Source organism: Dendrobates tinctorius, unplaced genomic scaffold (assembly GCF_039654945.1).
Source record: "Dendrobates tinctorius isolate UK_male_01 unplaced genomic scaffold, ASM3965494v1 ptg000032l, whole genome shotgun sequence".
Classification (NCBI taxonomy): domain Eukaryota; kingdom Metazoa; phylum Chordata; class Amphibia; order Anura; family Dendrobatidae; genus Dendrobates; species Dendrobates tinctorius.
Window position 1 is genome coordinate 34,153,707 of NW_027361700.1, and position 24,119 is coordinate 34,177,825.

The window sequence follows — 24,119 nt, forward strand, 5'->3', positions numbered from 1 at the left end:
GTACCTGAGTATTAGGAGGTAATCGTAACAAGTACAGCGAGTCCGAATACTACACTACTCGCTCATCCCTAGCTGTAACCTCTGCAGTACACTTTATACTAATGTACTGTGCTATACATAATAAGGCTACATTCCTTTATCCGTGTGAAGTGTTGGTGTACCCAATTGTGAGCCCAATTGTGAGCCCAATTTTTTTTCTCAGTGAGCTCATAGACCCATTGAGTGAGTATGTCCTATTCTAATCCTCAAAATCAGATCAGAAATAGACATGCTTGGAGTCTCAAAGATCTCATTCCAGATCCGTGATTTTCACGGATATGTGAATGAATCTATGAAACCTTGTGCTGTCCAATAAAATACATTTTGGAGTTCATGGACATTTCACACAAATAAGAGAATGTGACCCAAGGGAGGCTGTTCTACAAATAACAGAATTATTCCAAGTCATACAGTACAGATGCAAAATACTACTTACATACATCCAGTGACTGCTAACATCTTGTTTGATTAAAGTAATTTTCTGTTGCTTCTTCTCCATCTGATCAGACCTTCATGTCGACATCTTCCAGCCGCATTTCAACTTGCTGCACTGATCACCACAGCCCTGGAAATAACAAGGTTACATATACTGTATGCAAACATTTGCTTCCTGAATTAAAAATAATCCCTACACTGCGCCTATGACTACAAATATGTACCCCCCATTTATATACTATTAGACATGCACCGTTCAAAATATAAATGCCAGTGCTGTGCCTCCATTAGATATAGTTTACACTATGCAATAAATATAAATTAATCAGTCACTGTGACTCATCCACTAGTTATCATAAGGCTATGTGCACGTTGCATTTTTTCTGTATAGATTTGCTAAAGAAAATATGCAACAAAAACACATCATAAACATGTACAGTATTTTCTTCCTACCAACTAATCAGGATTTGCAGAAGGATTTTTCTGATACAATTCTAAATGTGTGCACATAATGTAGTCTTAGTCTTAGTCCCTGTCCTATGTCCTCCCCCACAATTCATTACAAGTTCCTGTATACTGCCCCCATGCATTATATGTCCCTCATAGCATCAAAATGAATTGTGTGGTGGGAGAAGTAATCAGAGTCTTATAATGAATAGGTTGGTGTGGGAGGATGCGGTCAGTTACTTGGTATCCTCCACCAAATACCTAATTGGTTACTGATAGTGTCTTCTCCTATCCCCCAATTCATTATAAATCCCTGTATAACAGCCTCCACCCCCCCTATTCATTATAAGTCTCTGATAGCATCCTCTCCCACCATCCAATTCATAACATCTTTTTAATTTGGGGGGGGTGAGGGAAGACACGATCAGGGCTTTATATTGAATTGGGGGTAACAGAGGACACTGTTAGGGACTTGGCATCACCGTCTGAGCCTGCCTCCAGCTCTATAGACATATATTTTGAATGTGTACACTATGCTATCCATACATGTTATCTGGGGATACGGTACCCTTTCTCACCTTTGTGCAATCAGGTGTAATCCATACTGGGCCTGACACCGTTTGAGCCTGCCTCCTGATCTATAGACATATATTTTGAATGTATACACTATGCTATCCATACATGTTATCCGGGGATACGGTACCCTTTCTCACCTTTGTGAAATCACGTGTAATCCATACTGGGCCTGACACCGTCTGAGCCTGCCTCCTGATCTATAGACATATATTTTGAATGTGTACACTATGCTATCCATACATGTTATCCGGGGATATGGTACCCTTTCTCACCTTTTTGCAATCACGTGTAATCCATACTGGGCCTGACACCGTCTGAGCCTGCCTCCTGATCTATAGACATATATTTTGAATGTGTACACTATGCTATCCATACATGTTATCTGGGGATACGGTACCCTTTCTCACCTTTGTGCAATCACGTGTAATCCATACTGGGCCTGACACCGTCTGAGCCTGCCTCCTGATCTATAGACATATATTTTGAATGTGTACACTATGCTATCCATACATGTTATCCGGGGATACGGTACCCTTTCTCACCTTTGTGCAATCACGTATAATCCATACTGGGCCTGACACCATTTGAGCCTGCCTCCTGATCTATAGACATATATTTTGAATGTGTACACTATGCTATCCATACATGTTATCCGGGGATACGGTACCCTTTCTCACCTTTGTGCAATCACGTGTAATCCATACTGGGCCTGACACCGTCTGAGCCTGCCTCCTGATCTATACACATATATTTTGAATGTGTACACTATGCTATCCATACATGTTATCCGGGGATACGGTACCCTTTCTCACCTTTGTGCAATCACGTGTAATCCATACTGGGCCTGAGAACGGCTGGCGAGCTGTTAAGCAAGCTACAGCACCTGTGGTTTGCACATGTAAGTTTTTCATTTTTTTCATGAATGACGGTTAGGCTTAATTCCGGAACTGCGGTTGACCTGCACTTACTGGGAAATCATCGTTCGCGGGTAATAATTGTAATCCCAGATCCCCATCACTAACGTTGTTCAGCGGGTTATCTGCACCTGTAAGCGACAAACGCTGGCCTTTTCAGTGTAGCGCACATGCAGCCACGGACATGTAAGGGCATGACACACCAGTTATTGGCCAATCTTACGTGCCAGAGCCTCGCGTGTCCCTCTAGTAAGCCGGATTCGGACGGCGGGGCATGACGGAGTCTCGTTCGTTAATGGAATTAAGCTTGCAATGTGTGCATCTTTTTTGTGGCTGGATGGTTGAGGTTGCCCATGTTGAGTCAAATTAAGCCGTAGGCTCCACTCCTGGTGGTGCCCTTCTGGACATTTCTTTAAGGTTCAGCTTTGCAATCATACTGCCCACGTAAAACAAACACTTTGCCTTCATGAACGCTGTTTGGAGGGTCGTGACTCATGGGAATAACGCCGCCCAATAAGTTAACCTGCTAGAGAGATCCTTCGTTGCTCCCAAGCATGACATCACACTCCCTAGGAGGAAGGTAATGCCGCTGTGGCGACCGTACTCCTGGGGGCGACACAAGTGCGCTGATGCCCTGCCACTGCTCGATGAATCTGCTGGTACATTGACCCAGACCACTACATTCCCCTCGCACGCTACACGGCCTGAATCTGACCCTGATGAAACTCAGGTTACCCTTCCCATATACAGTTCCATCTTACACGGTGACAAAGAGGAAGCTGCAGATGAAAGTGCAGGTTCGGCCCACCCGCCGTCAGACACACCACCGTACTATCAGGGGCCCTATGCCAGTGCCGTTGCCAACGAGTGGGCCCCCCCTGCTTGCTCAGGATCACAGCACTTGCAAGGTTGAAATACTGTGCAGTGAGATGGAAGATGGGGACGACGAGGAGTCCAGACTAGTACAGGGATTCCCTAGCGAGGAGACTTATTTCATTGTTTTCAATGTTGGGACAGCAATTTTTGGGGAGCACTATACTCTGGAGAATGATAGATGGGGCCCACCATACACTGGAACATTCCAAAGGTGGACATCAGACACTGGAGTAGCATTTACAGGGCCCATTATACACTAGAGCATTAAAAATGGGGCCCATTATGTTTGGAGCATTATTTGGGCCCATAAGACAGTGGAGCTTCATCCATGGGGACCAACATATACTGTAGCATTATGTGGAGCTCATCATATACTGTTTCAAACATTATATGGGACCAATGATTCTGTATGGAGAAATAGATGGGCCTCGTCATGAGATGTAAAAAGTGAAGTATTTTTCATTGTACTATACCGCTATTTCTCTGCCGTATCGGAGCATCATGAGTTGTGGTATGTGTTAAAGGGGCGCTCATGAAAACCTGGAGCCAGCCCTACCCCCCACAACTTTAGCCAAATAACCCCCATTTTTCAGTGCGTAACTACTATTATGAAGTTAATTAAGGTTGACAAGCTTAAGTAAGAAGAATTGATGCTTTTGGCATTCAAATGGGCACTGTAGGTGTGTTTCCTGTCCTCCTCTCACTGCCGACTTTAATTCTCCATTGACTTACATTGGGTTTCGTGTTTCGGTCGGACCCCCGACTTTTCCCTATAGTCGGCCGATTTTGTTCGACCCGACTTTTGGAAAAGTCGGGTTTCATGAAATGAAACTCTACCCTAAAAAAGCAAAAGTCGCTCAACTCTACTCGCGAGTGTTTCACTACTCGCCTCGCAATATTCGGCACATCCCGCACAGTCCCTGCACCACCCAGAACATTCCCCGCACAGTCCCCGCACAGCCCAGCAAGTCCTGCACAGTCCCCGCACAGCCCAGCACAGGCCCCGCATAGTCCCCACACAGCACAGTCCCACAGAGTACCTGCAAAGCCCAGCACAGTCCTGCACAGCCCGGCACAGTCCCGCACAGTCCCACACAGCCCAGCACAGTCCCACACAGCCCAGCATAGTCCCCACACAGTACCTGCAAAGCCCAGCACAGTCTCGCACAGCCCGGCACAGTCTTCACACAGGCCAGCAAGTCCCGCAGAGCCTGCCACAGTCCCCGCATAGGCCAGCACAGTCTTCGCACATTCCCTGCCCAGCCCAGCACAGTCCCCGCCCATTAATCGCCTTTCCCATAGACTTACATTGGACTTGTTACGAGTACCCGAGTATTAGGAGGTAATCGTAACAAGTACAGCGAGTCCGAATACTACACTACTCACTCATCTCTAGCTGTAACCTCTGCAGTACACTTTATACTAATGTACTGTGCTATACATAATAAGGCTACATTCCTTTATCCATGTGAAGTGTCAGTGTACCTAATTGTGAGCCCAATTGTGAGCCCAATTTTTTTTCTCAGTGAGCTCATAGACCCATTGAGTGAGTATGTCCTATTCTAATCCTCAAAATCAGATCAGAAATAGACATGCTTGGAGTCTCAGAGATCTCATTCCAGATCCGTGATTTTCATGGATATGTGAATGAATCTATGAAACCTTGTGCTGTCCAATAAAATAAATTTTGGAGTTCACGGACATTTCACACAAATAAGAGAATGTGACCCAAGGGAGGCTGTTCTACAAATAACAGAATTATTCCAAGTCATACAGTACAGATGCAAAATACTACTTACATACATCCAGTGACTGCTAACATCTTGTTTGATTAAAGTAATTTTCTGTTGCTTCTTCTCCATCTGATCAGACCTTCATGTCGACATCTCCCAGCCGCATTTCAACTTGCTGCACTGATCACCACAGCCCTGGAAATAACAAGGTTACATATACTGTATGCAAACATTTGCTTCCTGAATTAAAAAAATTCCCTACACTGCGCCTATGACTACAAATATGTACCCCCCATTTATATACTATTAGACATGCACCGTTCAAAATATAAATGCCAGTGCTGTGCCTCCATTAGATATAGTTTACACTATGCAATAAATATAAATTAATCAGTCACTGTGACTCATCCACTAGTTATCATAAGGCTATGTGCACGTTGCATTTTTTGTGTATGGATTTGCTAAAGAAAATATGCAACAATAACACGTCATAAACGTACAGTATTTTCTTCCTACCAACTAATCAGGATTTGCAGAAGGATTTTTCTGATACAAGTTCTAAATGTGTGCACATAATGTAGTCTTAGTCTTAGTCCCTGTCCTATGTCCTCCCCCACAATTCATTACAAGTTCCTGTATACTGCCCCCATGCATTATATGTCCCTCATAGCATCAAAATGAATTGTGTGGTGGGAGAAGTAATCAGAGTCTTATAATGAATAGGTTGGTGTGGGAGGATGCGGTCAGGTACTTGGTATCCTCCACCAAATACCTAATTGGTTACTGATAGTGTCTTCTCCTATCCCCCAATTCATTAAAAATCCCTGTATAACAGCCTCCACCCCCCCTATTCATTATAAGTCTCTGATAGCATCCTCTCCCACCATCCAATTCATAACATCTTTTTAATTTGGGGGGGGGTGAGGGAAGACACGATCAGGGCTTTATATTGAATTGGGGGTAACAGAGGACACTGTTAGGGACTTGGCATCACCGTCTGAGCCTGCCTCCAGCTCTATAGACATATATTTTGAATGTGTACACTATGCTATCCATACATGTTATCTGGGGATACGGTACCCTTTCTCACCTTTGTGCAATCACGTGTAATCCATACTGGGCCTGACACCGTTTGAGCCTGCCTCCTGATCTATAGACATATATTTTGAATGTGTACACTATGCTATCCATACATGTTATCCGGGGATATGGTACCCTTTCTCACCTTTGTGCAATCACGTGTAATCCATACTGGGCCTGACACCGTCTGAGCCTGCCTCCTGATCTATAGACATATAGTTTGAATGTGTACACTATGCTATCCATACATGTTATCTGGGGATACGGTACCCTTTCTCACCTTTGTGCAATCACGTGTAATCCATACTGGGCCTGACACCGTCTGAGCCTGCCTCCTGATCTATAGACATATATTTTGAATGTGTACACTATGCTATCCATACATGTTATCCGGGGATACGGTACCCTTTCTCACCTTTGTGCAATCACGTGTAATCCATACTGGGCCTGACACCGTCTGAGCCTGCCTCCTGATCTATAGACATATATTTTGAATGTGTACACTATGCTATCCATACATGTTATCCGGGGATACGGTTCCCTTTCTCACCTTTGTGCAATCACGTGTAATCCATACTGGGCCTGACACCGTCTGAGCCTGCCTCCTGATCTATACACATATATTTTGAATGTGTACACTATGCTATCCATACATGTTATCCGGGGATACGGTACCCTTTCTCACCTTTGTGCAATCACGTGTAATCCATACTGGGCCTGAGAACGGCTGGCGAGCTGTTAAGCAAGCTACAGCACCTGTGGTTTGCACATGTAAGTTTTTCATTTTTTTCATGAATGACGGTTAGGCTTAATTCCGGAACTGCGGTTGACCTGCACTTACTGGGAAATCATCGTTCGCGGGTAATAATTGTAATCCCAGATCCCCATCACTAACGTTGTTCAGCGGGTTATCTGCACCTGTAAGCGACAAACGCTGGCCTTTTCAGTGTAGCGCACATGCAGCCACGGACATGTAAGGGCATGACACACCAGTTATTGGCCAATCTCACGTGCCAGAGCCTTGCGTGTCCCTCTAGTAAGCCGGATTCGGACGGCGGGGCATGACGGAGTCTCGTTCGTTAATGGAATTAAGCTTGCAATGTGTGCATCTTTTTTGTGGCTGGATGGTTGAGGTTGCCCATGTTGAGTCAAATTACGCCGTAGGCTCCACTCCTGGTGGTGCCCTTCTGGACATTCCTTTAAGGTTCAGCTTTGCAATCATACTGCCCACGTAAAACAAACACTTTGCCTTCATGAACGCTGTTTGGAGGGTCGTGACTCATGGGAATAACGCCGCCCAATAAGTTAACCTGCTAGAGAGATCCTTCGTTGCTCCCAAGCATGACATCACACTCCCTAGGAGGAAGGTAATGCCACTGTGGCGACCGTACTCCTGGGGGCGACACAAGTGCGCTGATGCCCTGCCACTGCTCGATGAATCTGCTGGTACATTGACCCAGACCACTACATTCCCCTCGCACGCTACACGGCCTGAATCTGACCCTGATGAAACTCAGGTTACCCTTCCCATATACAGTTCCATCTTACACGGTGACAAAGAGGAAGCTGCAGATGAAAGTGCAGGTTCGGCCCACCCGCCGTCAGACACACCACCGTACTATCAGGGGCCCTATGCCAGTGCCGTCGCCAATGAGTGGGCCCCCCCTGCTTGCTCAGGATCACAGCACTTGCAAGGTTGAAATACTGTGCAGTGAGATGGAAGATGGGGACGACAAGGAGTCCAGACTAGTACAGGGATTCCCTAGCGAGGAGACTTATTTCATTGTTTTCAATCTTGGGACAGCAATTTTTGGGGAGCACTATACTCTGGAGAATGATAGATGGGGCCCACCATACACTGGAACATTCCAAAGGTGGACATCAGACACTGGAGTAGCATTTACAGGGCCCATTATACACTAGAGCATTAAAAATGGGGCCCATTATGTTTGGAGCATTATTTGGGCCCATAAGACAGTGGAGCTTCATCCATGGGGACCAACATATACTGTAGCATTATGTGGAGCTCATCATATACTGTTTCAAACATTATATGGGACCAATGATTCTGTATGGAGAAATAGATGGGCCTCGTCATGAGATGTAAAAAGTGAAGTATTTTTCATTGTACTATACCGCTATTTCTCTGCCGTATCGGAGCATCATGAGTTGTGGTATGTGTTAAAGGGGCGCTCATGAAAACCTGGAGCCAGCCCTACCCCCCACAACTTTAGCCAAATAACCCCCATTTTTCAGTGCGTAACTAGTATTATGAAGTTAATTAAGGTTGACAAGCTTAAGTAAGAAGAATTGATGCTTTTGGCATTCAAATGGGCACTGTAGGTGTGTTTCCTGTCCTCCTCTCACTGCCGACTTTAATTCTCCATTGACTTACATTGGGTTTCGTGTTTCGGTCGGACCCCCGACTTTTCCCTATAGTCGGCCGATTTTGCTCGACCCGACTTTTGGAAAAGTCGGGTTTCATGAAATGAAACTCGACCCTAAAAAAGCAAAAGTCGCTCAACTCTACTCACGAGTGTTTCACTACTCGCCTCGCAATATTCGGCACATCCCGCACAGTCCCTGCACCACCCAGAACATTCCCCGCACAGTCCCCGCACAGACCAGCAAGTCCTGCACAGTCCCCGCACAGCCCAGCACAGGCCCCGCATAGTCCCCACACAGCACAGTCCCACAGAGTACCTGCAAAGCCCAGCACAGTCCTGCACAGCCCGGCACAGTCCCGCACAGTCCCACACAGCCCAGCACAGTCCCACACAGCCCAGCATAGTCCCCACACAGCCCAGCATAGTCCCCACACAGTACCTGCAAAGCCCAGCACAGTCTCGCACAGCCCGGCACAGTCTTCACACAGGCCAGCAAGTCCCGCAGAGCCTGCCACAGTCCCCGCATAGGCCAGCACAGTCTTCGCACATTCCCTGCCCAGCCCAGCACAGTCCCCGCCCATTAATCGCCTTTCCCATAGACTTACATTGGACTTGTTACGAGTACCCGAGTATTAGGAGGTAATCGTAACAAGTACAGCGAGTCCGAATACTACACTACTCACTCATCTCTAGCTGTAACCTCTGCAGTACACTTTATACTAATGTACTGTGCTATACATAATAAGGCTACATTCCTTTATCCATGTGAAGTGTCGGTGTACCCAATTGTGAGCCCAATTGTGAGCCCAATTTTTTTTCTCAGTGAGCTCATAGACCCATTGAGTGAGTGTGTCCTATTCTAATCCTCAAAATCAGATCAGAAATAGACATGCTTGGAGTCTCAGAGATCTCATTCCAGATCCGTGATTTTCATGGATATGTGAATGAATCTATGAAACCTTGTGCTGTCCAATAAAATAAATTTTGGAGTTCACGGACATTTCACACAAATAAGAGAATGTGACCCAAGGGAGGCTGTTCTACAAATAACAGAATTATTCCAAGTCATACAGTACAGATGCAAAATACTACTTACATACATCCAGTGACTGCTAACATCTTGTTTGATTAAAGTAATTTTCTGTTGCTTCTTCTCCATCTGATCAGACCTTCATGTCGACATCTCCCAGCCGCATTTCAACTTGCTGCACTGATCACCACAGCCCTGGAAATAACAAGGTTACATATACTGTATGCAAACATTTGCTTCCTGAATTAAAAAAATTCCCTACACTGCGCCTATGACTACAAATATGTACCCCCCATTTATATACTATTAGACATGCACCGTTCAAAATATAAATGCCAGTGCTGTGCCTCCATTAGATATAGTTTACACTATGCAATAAATATAAATTAATCAGTCACTGTGACTCATCCACTAGTTATCATAAGGCTATGTGCACGTTGCATTTTTTGTGTATGGATTTGCTAAAGAAAATATGCAACAAAAACACGTCATAAATAGTGTTGAGCATTCCGATACCGCAAGTATCGGGTATCGGCCGATACTTGCTGTATCGGAATTCCGATACCGACTTCCGATATTTTTTCAATATCGGAATTCGGCATCGGAATCGGAAGTTCAGTTGATTGACGGCCTGACGTCATCATGATGCGCGGTGTGTGCGCATCATGATGCGCCGTCATTTCGGGCCTTCCGGGGGTCTCTGCCGGCCTGCCGGGGGGCTGTGCCGGCCTGCCGGGGGGCTGTGTGGACTGCCCGGGGTCTGTACCGGCCTGCCGGGGGGCTGTGCCGGCCTGCCGGGGGGCTGTGCACCCTGTGGGGGTCTGTACCGGCCTGCCGGGGGGCTGTGCTGGCCTGCCGGGGGGCTGTGCTGATGTCCGGGGGTCTGTGCAAGCATCGTCCGATGGGACTACAAGTCCCATCGGGCGATGCCTGCTACCATGACAGTGATTGACACCTTAGCCAATGATGGGACAGTAGTAGTCCCATCATCCGGCTAATGTGTTAAATGTTAAAAAAAAAAAAAAAAAAAAAAATACTACATACATACTACATGCTACATACATACTACATATATACTACATACATACTACATACATGCTACATACATACTACATGCATGCTACATACATACTACATATATACTACATACATACTACATACATACTGCATGCTACATACATACTACATACATACTACATACATACTACATGCATGCTACATATATACTACATGCTACATACATACCACATACATACTACATGCATGCTACATATATACTACATGCTACATACATACCACATACATACTACATACATGCTACATACATACTACATACATACTACATGCATGCTACATACATACTACATACATACATACTACATATATACTACATGCATGCTACATACATACTACATGCTACATACATACTACATATATACTACATACATACTACATATATACTACATACATACTACATACATACCACATATATACTACATACATACTACATGCATGCTACATACATACTACATGCTACATACATACCACATACATACTACATACATGCTACATATATACTACATGCATGCTACATACATACTACATATATACTACATGCATGCTACATACATACTACATGCTACATGCATGCTACATACATACTACATACATACTACATATATACTACATACATACAATACATTCATACAATACATACATAGACATACAGTACATATAACATAGAGTAACATACTTACCAATACTTGTCACATTGTTCCCCGAAGCCATTGTCTTTCCGGAATAAATATTAACATAACAAACCACAAAAATACTCACCCACGATCCGAAGCAGTCCACGAGTGTGTCCCACGACGATCTTGGGTAGAGAACTGCAGCATCAGATGATGCTGCCGTTCTCTACGGGCTGCAGGAATCCAATGACGGAAGGTAGGTATCCTTCCGCACTGTATTCCTCCGCCACTTAAAAAAAAAAAAGTCCCTAGTCTCACTTTATGCCATTGCTGTGTGGGAAATTCCCACACAGCAATGGCATAAAGTGAGACTAGGGACTTTTTTTTTTTTTAAGTGGCGGAGGAATACAGTGCGGAAGGATACCTACCTTCCGTCATTGGTTTCCTGCAGCCCGTAGAGAACGGCAGCAACAGCTGATGCTGCAGTTCTCTACCCAAGATCGTCGTGGGACACACTCGTGGACTGCTTCGGATCGTGGGTGAGTATTTTTGTGGTTTGTTATGTTAATATTTATTCCGGAAAGACAATGGCTTCGGGGAACAATGTGACAAGTATTGGTAAGTATGTTACTCTATGTTATATGTACTGTATGTCTATGTATGTATTGTATGAATGTATTGTATGTATGTAGTATATATGTAGTATGTATGTAGTATGTATGTAGCATGCATGTAGTATGTATGTAGCATGCATGTAGTATATATGTAGTATGTATGTAGCATGCATGTAGCATGTAGTATGTATGTAGCATGCATGTAGTATGTATGTAGCATGTATGTAGTATATATGTAGTATGTATGTAGTATGTATGTAGCATGTAGTATGTATGTAGCATGCATGTAGTATATATGTAGTATGTATGTAGCATGCATGTAGTATATATGTAGTATGTATGTGGTATGTATGTAGCATGTAGTATGTATGTAGCATGCATGTAGTATATATGTAGCATGTAGTATGTATGTAGCATGCATGCAGTATGTATGTAGCATGCATGTAGTATATATGTAGTATGTATGTAGCATGTAGTATGTATGTAGTATATATGTAGTATGTATGTTGCATGTAGTATGAATGTAGCATGTATGTAGTATGTAGTATGAATGTAGCATGTATGTAGTATGCATGTTGTATGTATGTAGCATGTAATTTTTTTTTTTTTTTTTTTTTTTTACATTTAACACATTAGCCGGATGATGGGACTACTACTGTCCCATCATTGGCTAATGTGTCAATCACTGTCATGGTAGCAGGCATCGCCCGATGGGACTTGTAGTCCCATCGGACGATGCCTGCACAGACCCCCGGAGCCTGCACAGACCACCGGCAGGCCGGCACAGCCCCCCGGCAGGCCGGCACAGCGCCCCGGCAGGCCGGCACAGCCCCCCGGCAGGCCGGCACAGCCCCCCGGAGCCTGCACAGCCCCCCGGCAGGCCGGCACAGCCCCCCGGCAGGCCGGCACAGCCCCCCGGAGCCTGCACAGACCACCGGCAGGCCGGCACAGACCACCGGAGCCTGCACAGACCCCCTGGCAGGCCGGCACAGCCCCCCGAAAGGCCCGTACAGACCCCAGAGAGGCTGTACAAGGGCAGGAAAGGGTTTTTCTTATTCCGATACCGGAAGTCCCATAGACTTGAATGGGACTTCCGGTATCGGAATCGGCGATACCGATACTTTTTTTAAAGATCGGCCGATACCATCCGATACGATACTTTGAAGTATCGGATGGTATCGCTCAACTCTAGTCATAAACGTACAGTATTTTCTTCCTACCAACTAATCAGGATTTGCAGAAGGATTTTTCTGATACAAATTCTAAATGTGTGCACATAATGTAGTCTTAGTCTTAGTCCCTGTCCTATGTCCTCCCCCACAATTCATTACAAGTTCCTGTATACTGCCCCCATGCATTATATGTTCCTCATAGCATCAAAATGAATTGTGTGGTGGGAGAAGTAATCAGAGTCTTATAATGAATAGGTTGGTGTGGGAGGATGCGGTCAGGTACTTGTTATCCTCCACCAAATACCTAATTGGTTACTGATAGTGTCTTCTCCTATCCCCCAATTCATTATAAATCCCTGTATAACAGCCTCCACCCCCCCTATTCATTATAAGTCTCTGATAGCATCCTCTCCCACCATCCAATTCATAACATCTTTTTAATTTGGGGGGGTGAGGGAAGACACGATCAGGGCTTTATATTGAATTGGGGGTAACAGAGGACACTGTTAGGGACTTGGCATCACCGTCTGAGCCTGCCTCCAGATCTATAGACATATATTTTGAATGTGTGCACTATGCTATCCATACATGTTATCTGGGGATACGGTACCCTTTCTCACCTTTGTGCAATCACGTGTAATCCATACTGGGCCTGACACCGTTTGAGCCTGCCTCCTGATCTATAGACATATATTTTAAATGTGTACACTATGCTATCCATACATGTTATCCGGGGATACGGTACCCTTTCTCACCTTTGTGAAATCACGTGTAATCCATACTGGGCCTGACACCGTCTGAGCCTGCCTCCTGATCTATAGACATATATTTTGAATGTGTACACTATGCTATCCATACATGTTATCCGGGGATACGGTACCCTTTCTCACCTTTGTGCAATCACGTGTAATCCATACTGGGCCTGACACCGTCTGAGCCTGCCTCCTGATCTATACACATATATTTTGAATGTGTACACTATGCTATCCATACATGTTATCCGGGGATACGGTACCCTTTCTCACCTTTGTGCAATCACGTGTAATCCATACTGGGCCTGAGAACGGCTGGCGAGCTGTTAAGCAAGCTACAGCACCTGTGGTTTGCACATGTAAGTTTTTCATTTTTTCAGGAATGATGGTTAGGCTTAATTCCGGAACTGCGGTTGACCTGCACTTACTGGGAAATCATCGTTCGTGGGTAATAATTGTAATCCCAGATCCCCATCACTAACGTTGTTCAGCGGGTTATCTGCACCTGTAAGCGACAAACGCTGGCCTTTTCAGTGTAGCGCTCATGCAGCCATGGACATGTAAGGGCATGACACACCAGTTATTGGCCAATCTCACGTGCCAGAGCCTCGCGTGTCCCTCTAGTAAGCCGGATTCGGACGGCGGGGCATGACGGAGTCTTGTTCGTTAATGGAATTAAGCTTGCAATGTGTGCATCTTTTTTGTGGCTGGATGGTTGAGGTTGCCCATGTTGAGTCAAATTACGCCGTAGGCTCCACTCCTGGTGGTGCCCTTCTGGACATTCCTTTAAGGTTCAGCTTTGCAATCATACTGCCCACGTAAAACAAACACTTTGCCTTCATGAACGCTGTTTGGAGGGTCGTGACTCATGGGAATAACGCCGCCCAATAAGTTAACCTGTTAGAGAGATCCTTCGTTGCTCCCAAGCATGACATCACACTCCCTAGGAGGAAGGTAATGCCACTGTGGCGACCGTACTCCTGGGGGCGACACAAGTGCGCTGATGCCCTGCCACTGCTCGATGAATCTGCTGGTACATTGACCCAGACCACTACATTCCCCTCGCACGCTACACGGCCTGAATCTGACCCTGATGAAACTCAGGTTACCCTTCCCATATACAGTTCCATCTTACATGGTGACAAAGAGGAAGCTGCAGATGAAAGTGCAGGTTCGGCCCACCCGCCATCAGACACACCACCGTACTATCAGGGGCCCTATGCCAGTGCCGTCGCCAACGAGTGGGCCCCCCCTGCTTGCTCAGGATCACAGCACTTGCAAGGTTGAAATACTGTGCAGTGAGATGGAAGATGGGGACGACGAGGAGTCCAGACTAGTACAGGGATTCCCTAGTGAGGAGACTTATTTCATTGTTTTCAATGTTGGGACAGCAATTTTTGGGGAGCACTATACTCTGGAGAATGATAGATGGGGCCCACCATACACTGGAACATTCCAAAGGTGGACATCAGACACTGGAGCAGCATTTACAGGGCCCATTATACACTAGAGCATTAGAAATGGGGCCCATTATGTTTGGAGCATTATTTGGGCCCATAAGACAGTGGCGCTTCATCCATGGGGACCAACATATACTGTAGCATTATGTGGAGCTCATCATATACTGTTTCAAACATTATATGGGACCAATGATTCTGTATGGAGAAATAGATGGGCCTCGTCATGAGATGTAAAAAGTGAAGTATTTTTCATTGTACTATACCGCTATTTCTATAAAAGAAAAAAGAAGTGTGCAATATGGACGCAAAAAACCCAAAATAAATACAAATTATATACTAATGATCAATTTTTATTGAAAACATATAAGAAGGACACACAAGTGACAAAAACTGGTTTAAAAACAATTAAAAAAGGCCAAAAAAGGATTTGGCCTAAAATGACACTCCAAAATAACAGGTCTTTAAATAAAGACCTGATGCATACCCCCCTCCAATACATAAGGGCAGAGACTTATGAAATGGTACAATATACACATGTATGCGCAGAACAAGGTGTGAACCCCAATGCGTAATTTGCAACTCTCAGTCTATCTGAAAACATAGAATACAAGAAACACAATGAGTGTGATGTAACAAGGTACAATAATCATGAATAACCTTAGAGCACGGTTGCAGTTGCCCAAAATATATAGCTACACCACACAATAAAACACTGTGTCAAAGAATAAGTGCAGTTGCCATAGGTGTAAATGTACCACACAAAAGGAAGCTATAGCCTCAACAAAAAGCTTTGTTAGGTCTCTACAATAAGAGACATGCTAATCCTCTTGGTTCCCAAAGGCTGCATACTCATGAGAGTGAAGTAAAAATAATAAAGTCAGATGCCCATAAGATATAATAAGAATGGGAGGGGGGATATTACCCCACGCGTATCGCCACCTCTGGCGTGGCTTCCTCAGGGGAAATGGAGGTGAGTCATTGTCACAAACGGCGCCCCTTTTATATATCACAAAATTATCATAAACTACTCACAGATAATGAAATGGCTCGGCGGGCGTGAGGTCAGCGTCCGGAAGTGGCCACTGCGCAGGCGCTATGATGATAGTGAAACCGAAACTTAGAAATTGAAAGTCAGCGCAGGCGTACTGGAAACAAGTATAAGAGAAGCGCAACTGCGCAGGCTCAAGGGAGAGAAGAATAAAAACAGCATCTGCTAGGAGCTGATGCCCCCGCATAAAGAGAAAATCACAGCCGCAGCTTGAAAGTGGAATATAGCACAGGCATAATAGTTGATAAAGATCACAGAGACCGTAAAACCATGCTTATGCGCAAAAATGACAAGTTATTCGTATAGCACCATATAATCATGATTGAGATACTCAATGTATATAACAAAAATAAAAATAATAATAAAAATGAGTGGTAAATGTCATATATGTCATATATATAAAGCAAGGCGACACACAAAGACTGATAAGTATTTTATGTAAATAATTTGTACATGACAAAAGAAAATATATATAATTGTTCAGTAAAGAACGTTTCATATCAAGAAAGTGAGGACAAGGAAGAAAAGGATGCCCACACAAGAACAGAGGGGGATGGTAAAACATCATCCACTGACTGTTTGAAAAAACACACATATGAAGATTGTGCAGTAGACTATGTTCCCTGCACCTAATAAACTTAAGCCAATTGGCTCATTTAGAACCCTAGTTTTGTTGGTGTATGGACTGTGTTCTCCTTTTCAGCCCCATGGTGGATTCTCCCATTAAAGTAGCATATGGTCACCAGTCAATAGACAAATGTCCACCATGCCCCGAGACCCAAACAGTCATGACAAAAATTGATTTAATTAACTATTCCCTCTCTCACATGACCTGACAGAAAAAGAAAGACTATATACAGTTGGTGGATCACTGGACATGAAATTTATTTCTTGTAAAAACCAGTGAAAAGCCACTCTTCATTAAGACCTGCTGGTGCCAAACTTTTTAGATCAAAAATCCACCTAGACTCCTTTCTCAAAAGAGCCTCAGTGCAACGACCACCCCTTATTGATAACTCCACCTTATCAACAACCATGATGCGGGTTTGCCCTAGAGAGCCATTGTGACACAACAAGTAATGGCTAGCCACTGAAGTGATGGGTTTGCCCAAACCATGGTCCCTACGTGCACAAGCAATATTTGAAAAATGATGTTGAATGCGACGGCGGAGCTCCTGGCTCGTTTGACCAACATAAATTTTTGGGCAACTGCACACCATGATGTAGACAATATTTAATTAATTAGTTAATTAAATCAATTTTTGTCATGACTGTTTGGGTCTCGGGGCATGGTGGACATTTGTCTATTGACTGGTGACCATATGCTACTTTAATGGGAGAATCCACCATGGGGCTGAAAAGGAGAACACAGTCCATACACCAACAAATCTAGGGTTCTAAATGAGCCAATTGGCTTAAGTTTATTAGGTGCAGGGAACATAGTCTACTGCACAATCTTCATATGTGTGGTTTTTCAAACAGTCAGTGGATGATGTTTTACCATCCCCCTCTGTTCTTGTGTGGGCATCCTTTTCTTCCTTGTCCTCACTTTCTTGATATGAAACGTTCTTTACTGAACAATTATATATATATTTTTTTGTCATGTACAAATTATTTACATAAAATACTTATCAGTCTTTGTGTGTCGCCTTGCTTTATATATATGACATATATGACATTTACCACTCATTTTTATTATTATTTTTATTTTTGTTATATACATTGAGTATCTCAATCATGATTATATGGTGCTATACGAATAACTTGTCATTTTTGCGCATAAGCATGGTTTTACGGTCTCTGTGATCTTTATCAACTATTATGCCTGTGCTATATTCCACTTTCAAGCCGCGGCTGTGATTTTCTCTTTATGCGGGGGCATCAGCTCCTAGCAGATGCTGTTTTTATTCTTCTCTCCCTTGAGCCTGCGCAGTTGCGCTTCTCTTATACTTGTTTCCAGTACGCCTGCGCTGACTTTCAATTTCTAAGTTTCGGTTTCACAATCATCATAGCGCCTGCGCAGTGGCCACTTCCGGACGCTGACCTCACGCCCGCCGAGCCATTTCATTATCTGTGAGTAGTTTATGATAATTTTGTGATATATAAAAGGGGCGCCGTTTGTGACAATGACTCACCTCCATTTCCCCTGAGGAAGCCACGCCAGAGGTGGCGATACGCGTGGGGTAATATCCCCCCTCCCATTCTTATTATATCTTATGGGCATCTGACTTTATTATTTTTACTTCACTCTCATGAGTGTGCAGCCTTTGGGAACCTAGAGGATTAGCATGTCTCTTATTGTAGAGACCTAACAAAGCTTTTTGTTGAGGCTATAGCTTCCTTTTGTGTGGTACATTTACATCTATGGCAACTGCACTTATTCTTTGACACAGTGTTTTATTGTGTGGTGTAGCTATATATTTTGGGCAACTGCAACCGTGCTCTAAGGTTATTCATGATTATTGTACCTTGTTACATCACACTCATTGTGTTTCTTGTATTCTATGTTTTCAGATAGACTGAGAGTTGCAAATTACGCATTGGGGTTCACACCTTGTTCTGCGCATACATGTGTATATTGTACCATTTCATAAGTCTCTGCCCTTATGTATTGGAGGGGGGTATGCATCAGGTCTTTATTTAAAGACCTGTTATTTTGGAGTGTCATTTTAGGCCAAATCCTTTTTTGGCCTTTTTTAATTGTTTTTAAACCAGTTTTTGTCACTTGTGTGTCCATCTTATATGTTTTCAATAAAAATTGATCATTAGTATATAATTTGTATTTATTTTGGGTTTTTTGCGTCCATATTGCACACTTCTTTTTTCTTTTATTGCATTCCTCTTTCAAGTGTGTGGACTGCAGCGCCCTGTGGTTTATCTGTAGTGCCCTCAAGGTGTTTATTTTTCCATACCGCTATTTCTCTGCCGTATCGGAGCATCATGAGTTGTGATATGTGTTAAAGGGGCGCTCATGAAAACCTGGAGCCAGCCCTACCCCCCACAACTTTAGCCAAATAACCCCCATTTTTCAGTGCGTAACTAGTATTATGAAGTTAATTAAGGTTGACAAGCTTAAGTAAGAAGAATTGATGCTTTTGGCATTCAAATGGGCACTGTAGGTGTGTTTCCTGTCCTCCTCTCACTGCCGACTTTAATTCTCCATTGACTTACATTGGGTTTCGTGTTTCGGTCGGACCCCCGACTTTTCCCTATAGTCGGCCGATTTTGCTCGACCCGACTTTTGGAAAAGTCGGGTTTCATGAAATGAAACTCGACCCTAAAAAAGCAAAAGTCGCTCAACTCTACTCGCGAGTGTTTCACTACTCGCCTCGCAATATTCGGCACATCCCGCACAGTCCCTGCACCACCCAGAACATTCCCCGCACAGTCCCCGCACAGCCCAGCAAGTCCCGCACAGTCCCCGCACAGCCCAGCACAGGCCCCGCATAGTCCCCACACAGCCCAGCACAGTCCCACAGAGTACCTGCAAAGCCCAGCACAGTCCTGCACAGCCCGGCACAGTCCCGCACAGTCCCACACAGCCCAGCACAGTCCCACACAGCCCAGCATAGTCCCCACACAGTACCTGCAAAGTCCAGCACAGTCTCGCACAGCCCGGCACAGTCTTCACACAGGCCAGCAAGTCCCGCAGAGCCTGGCACAGTCCCCGCATAGGCCAGCACAGTCTTCGCACATTCCCTGCCCAGCCCAGCACAGTCCCCGCCCATTAATCGCCTTTCCCATAGACTTACATTGGACTTGTTACGAGTACCCGAGTATTAGGAGGTAATCGTAACAAGTACAGTGAGTCCGAATACTACACTACTCACTCATCTCTAGCTGTAACCTCTGCAGTACACTTTATACTAATGTACTGTGCTATACATAATAAGGCTACATTCCTTTATCCATGTGAAGTGTCGGTGTACCCAATTGTGAGCCCAATTGTGAGCCCAATTTTTTTTCTCAGTGAGCTCATAGACCCATTGAGTGAGTATGTCCTATTCTAATCTTCAAAATCAGATCAGAAATAGACATGCTTGGAGTCTCAAAGATCTCATTCCAGATCCGTGATTTTCACGGATATGTGAATGAATCTATGAAACCTTGTGCTGTCCAATAAAATAAATTTTGGAGTTCACGGACATTTCACACAAATAAGAGAATGTGACCCAAGGGAGGCTGTTCTACAAATAACAGAATTATTCCAAGTCATACAGTACAGATGCAAAATACTACTTACATACATCCAGTGACTGCTAACATCTTGTTTGATTAAAGTAATTTTCTGTTGCTTCTTCTCCATCTGATCAGACCTTCATGTCGACATCTCCCAGCCGCATTTCAACTTGCTGCACTGATCACCACAGCCCTGGAAATAACAAGGTTACATATACTGTATGCAAACATTTGCTTCCTGAATTAAAAAAAATTCCCTACACTGCGCCTATGACTACAAATATGTACCCCCCATTTATATACTATTAGACATGCACCGTTAAAAATATAAATGCCAGTGCTGTGCCTCCATTAGATATAGTTTTCACTATGCAATAAATATAAATTAATCAGTCACTGTGACTCATCCACTAGTTATCATAAGGCTATGTGCACGTTGCATTTTTTCTGTATGGATTTGCTAAAGAAAATATGCAACAAAAACACGTCATAAACATGTACAGTATTTTCTTCCTACCAACTAATCAGGATTTGCAGAAGGATTTTTCTGATACAAATTCTAAATGTGTGCACATAATGTAGTCTTAGTCCCTGTCCTATGTCCTCCCCCACAATTCATTACAAGTTCCTGTATACTGCCCCCAAGCATTATATGTCCCTCATAGCATCAAAATGAATTGTGTGGTGGGAGAAGTAATCAGAGTCTTATAATGAATAGGTTGGTGTGGGAGGATGCGGTCAGGTACTTGGTATCCTCCACCAAATACCTAATTGGTTACTGATAGTGTCTTCTCCTATCCCCCAATTCATTATAAATCCCTGTATAACAGCCTCCACCCCCCCCCCTATTCATTATAAGTCTCTGATAGCATCCTCTCCCACCATTCAATTCATAACATCTTTTTAATTTGGGGAGTGGGGGTGAGGGAAGACACGATCAGGGCTTTATATTGAATTGGGGGGTAACAGAGGACATTATTAGAGACTTGGCATCACCTCTCCCATTGTTCACTATAAGCCTCTCGTCATCATCTCCCCCCATTGTTCACTATAAGCCTCTAGTCACCAGCTCCCCCCATTGTTCACTATAAGCCTCTAGTCATCTCTGCCAATGTTCATGATAAGCCTTTAGTCACCATCTCAGACCCATATTTCACTATAAGCCTCTTGTTGTTACCCCTCTTCCGTGCTCTCCCCAGTGTGTTGTAAAAACCCTCACCTATCCCTAAGTTCCCCTGAGGCATTGCTTCTTTCATCTTCCCTGGCACTTTCTAAATTAATCCGGTGCATGCTAATGTCAACACAATGTGCTTGTGTAACACAGACAGGCAGGAAGCTGAAGACAGATTCCTATGGCTCCGCTGCTATTTTCTGCTATAGACAGCAAAGATGCAGCATCATTCCCTGCCCAGTACGCCTGTAATGATGATGTTAATATGTCCATTAACACCTGGAGCCTCAGGCTCAGAGCAAGTTGCTAGATTTCCCTCATTATTAGCTACCCCTACAAGGGCCCCCCTCCACCTGTGGGCCCCAGTGCAGCTGCATCTGCGGTGTTAGGCATCGAGTTCCCCCCACTGCACAGGGGGAAACTCAAGCCATGGCCTCTGCGGTCTCCCATTCTTCTTCAGCCACAGTGGTTCCTGCTCAGCAGAGACGTCGGTCCCAGTATCTTGCTCAGGCTAATGCTATGCGTCTGGTGGTTGGTGCTGCCCCAGGTTCAGCTATAGCTTCCAGCATTAGTCAGCGGCGAGCAGACGCCCCTGCGACTAAGTCCTGCTTTTCTCCATCTGAGCATGCCCATGAGACAACCGCTCATTGGTGGTCCGAGGTCACATGCTCAGGTCCTCAAGCAACTTGGACTGGGCCATCAGGAAGGTCCCAGATGGCACCGCCGTGCACTAGTATAGACAATATGGAGTGACTGTTGTATGCATGTGTGAATGTTTCTAGTGACTGACTCATTAAGAAACCCCTACCCTTGGTACGCATGTGTTGTTCAGCCTTACCAGGTAGTGCCTAGGCTGATAGTGCAGGTAGGAGGCAGAGTCAGGGACTAGCTTCAGTGACAAGTAGTGTCTTTGCCTGTACGCCATTGAGCACTTGGTTTGCACTCCACAGTTGCCAGCATCCATTAGTGGCATTCGTAGTTGCGACGCCGTGCGCCTAGTGGGTCTAGAGTGGCTCTTACCCTGCGTCTCTGGGGGAGAGTCTTGTGACCGTACACTAGCGCTGTCTCAGCTGTGCCCTGTGACAGTTAACAGGGTACGGCATCTGTGTTATGCGGTACCGTGGCTCTGTGAAGCAACAGAGCCCGTCGCTATTACATAGTGGGTGGCGTTTAATCCACGTGCGTCTGGTGCGATACCGCCATTTAGTGTCCACCATTACCGAGCAGCAGTTAACATCTTTGCACGGTGGACCCCGGGTTGCGAACGCACCTTATTACCATCTTTTATTATTTGGTGCATTCCGCCAGCCCTAACAGGTGGTATGTCTACCTGACATGAAATATGACTTAAGTCTTATTGTTCAATCACGCACACTGAACTCTGCTACATCTCCTTGGTTTTGTGACTGACCTGCTACAGCCCTGATCCCCCTTGCAGAGTACCTGCAAAGCCCAGCACAGTCCTGCACAGCCCGGCACAGTCCCGCACAGTCCCACACAGCCCAGCATAGTCCCCACACAGTACCTCTTGGTCATGGTGGAGAGGTTGGCGTATGATTGATTGTGTGAACAGGTGTCTTTTATACAGGAAATGAGTTTAAATGGGTGCAATTAATACAGATAATCAGTGCAGAGTAGGAGGGTGTCTTACAGAAAAACTAACAGGTCTGTGAGAGCCAGAATTCTTGCTGGTTGGTAGGTGATCAAATACTTATTTCATGCAATAAAATGCAATTTAATTATTTAAAAATCATGCAATGTGATTTTCTGATTTTTAAGGAAAACTGGCTAAATCGGCAGTGTATCAAATACCTATTTTCCCATCGGTATATGGAGATGGCTACTCAAAGTTTGCACATGTACACACCTGTTTTTTTATATGATGGTCAGTCTTTTGTTATTTGTATGCATAGGCTCTCAGAGTGCAACTTTATTTGTTGGTCATCAAATGAGTACCCTTTATAAATCTGTACTATAAATATACAATTGATCAAAGGAAGACAGTCAAGAAGTCATCAATGCCAGTTCTTTTTACAAGGGCACCAACTCTTGACTGCTGCAGCCAATCAGTGATCTCAGTGGTCACATGCCGCTGCTGACTTACAGTGCGTGAACACAAAGACTGACAAGAACCTCTTGAATGTCTGTGCTCGATTGGTTGGGAATTCAATAACTAAGTATTCCTTTTTTAGTTACTTCAGAACACTTTCCTTCAATAATACAAACACCTTTACATTTACCTGCAAAATCATATACATGTACAATGGAATGCCTTAACTTAAAGGATTTTTCCATCTGATAAATTCTCAAAATTTCCCCCTCTACTGATATTTTTTTCAATTTCCTTTAGCCAGGAACCATAATTTTTGTATTTTGCCATGGGACATAAGGGAATTAAGGTTATGTTCACAAGTGGTGTAATTGCAGTGTTTCTTTTTTTGCGCCAAAAATCAGTGTGTTGGCAGGAAAAACTCAGCTCAGAATATGAGTTGGTTTACTTTGGTTTTCACGCCCT

General features: G+C 44.3%; 1 protein-coding gene across 1 annotated transcript in view; it reads left to right on the top strand.

Annotated features, from left to right (window-relative positions):
- Positions 1-24,119, top strand: part of LOC141086567 (NXPE family member 2-like) — a 124,463-nt gene that overhangs the window by 71,405 nt on the left and 28,939 nt on the right. The window lies entirely within an intron of this gene.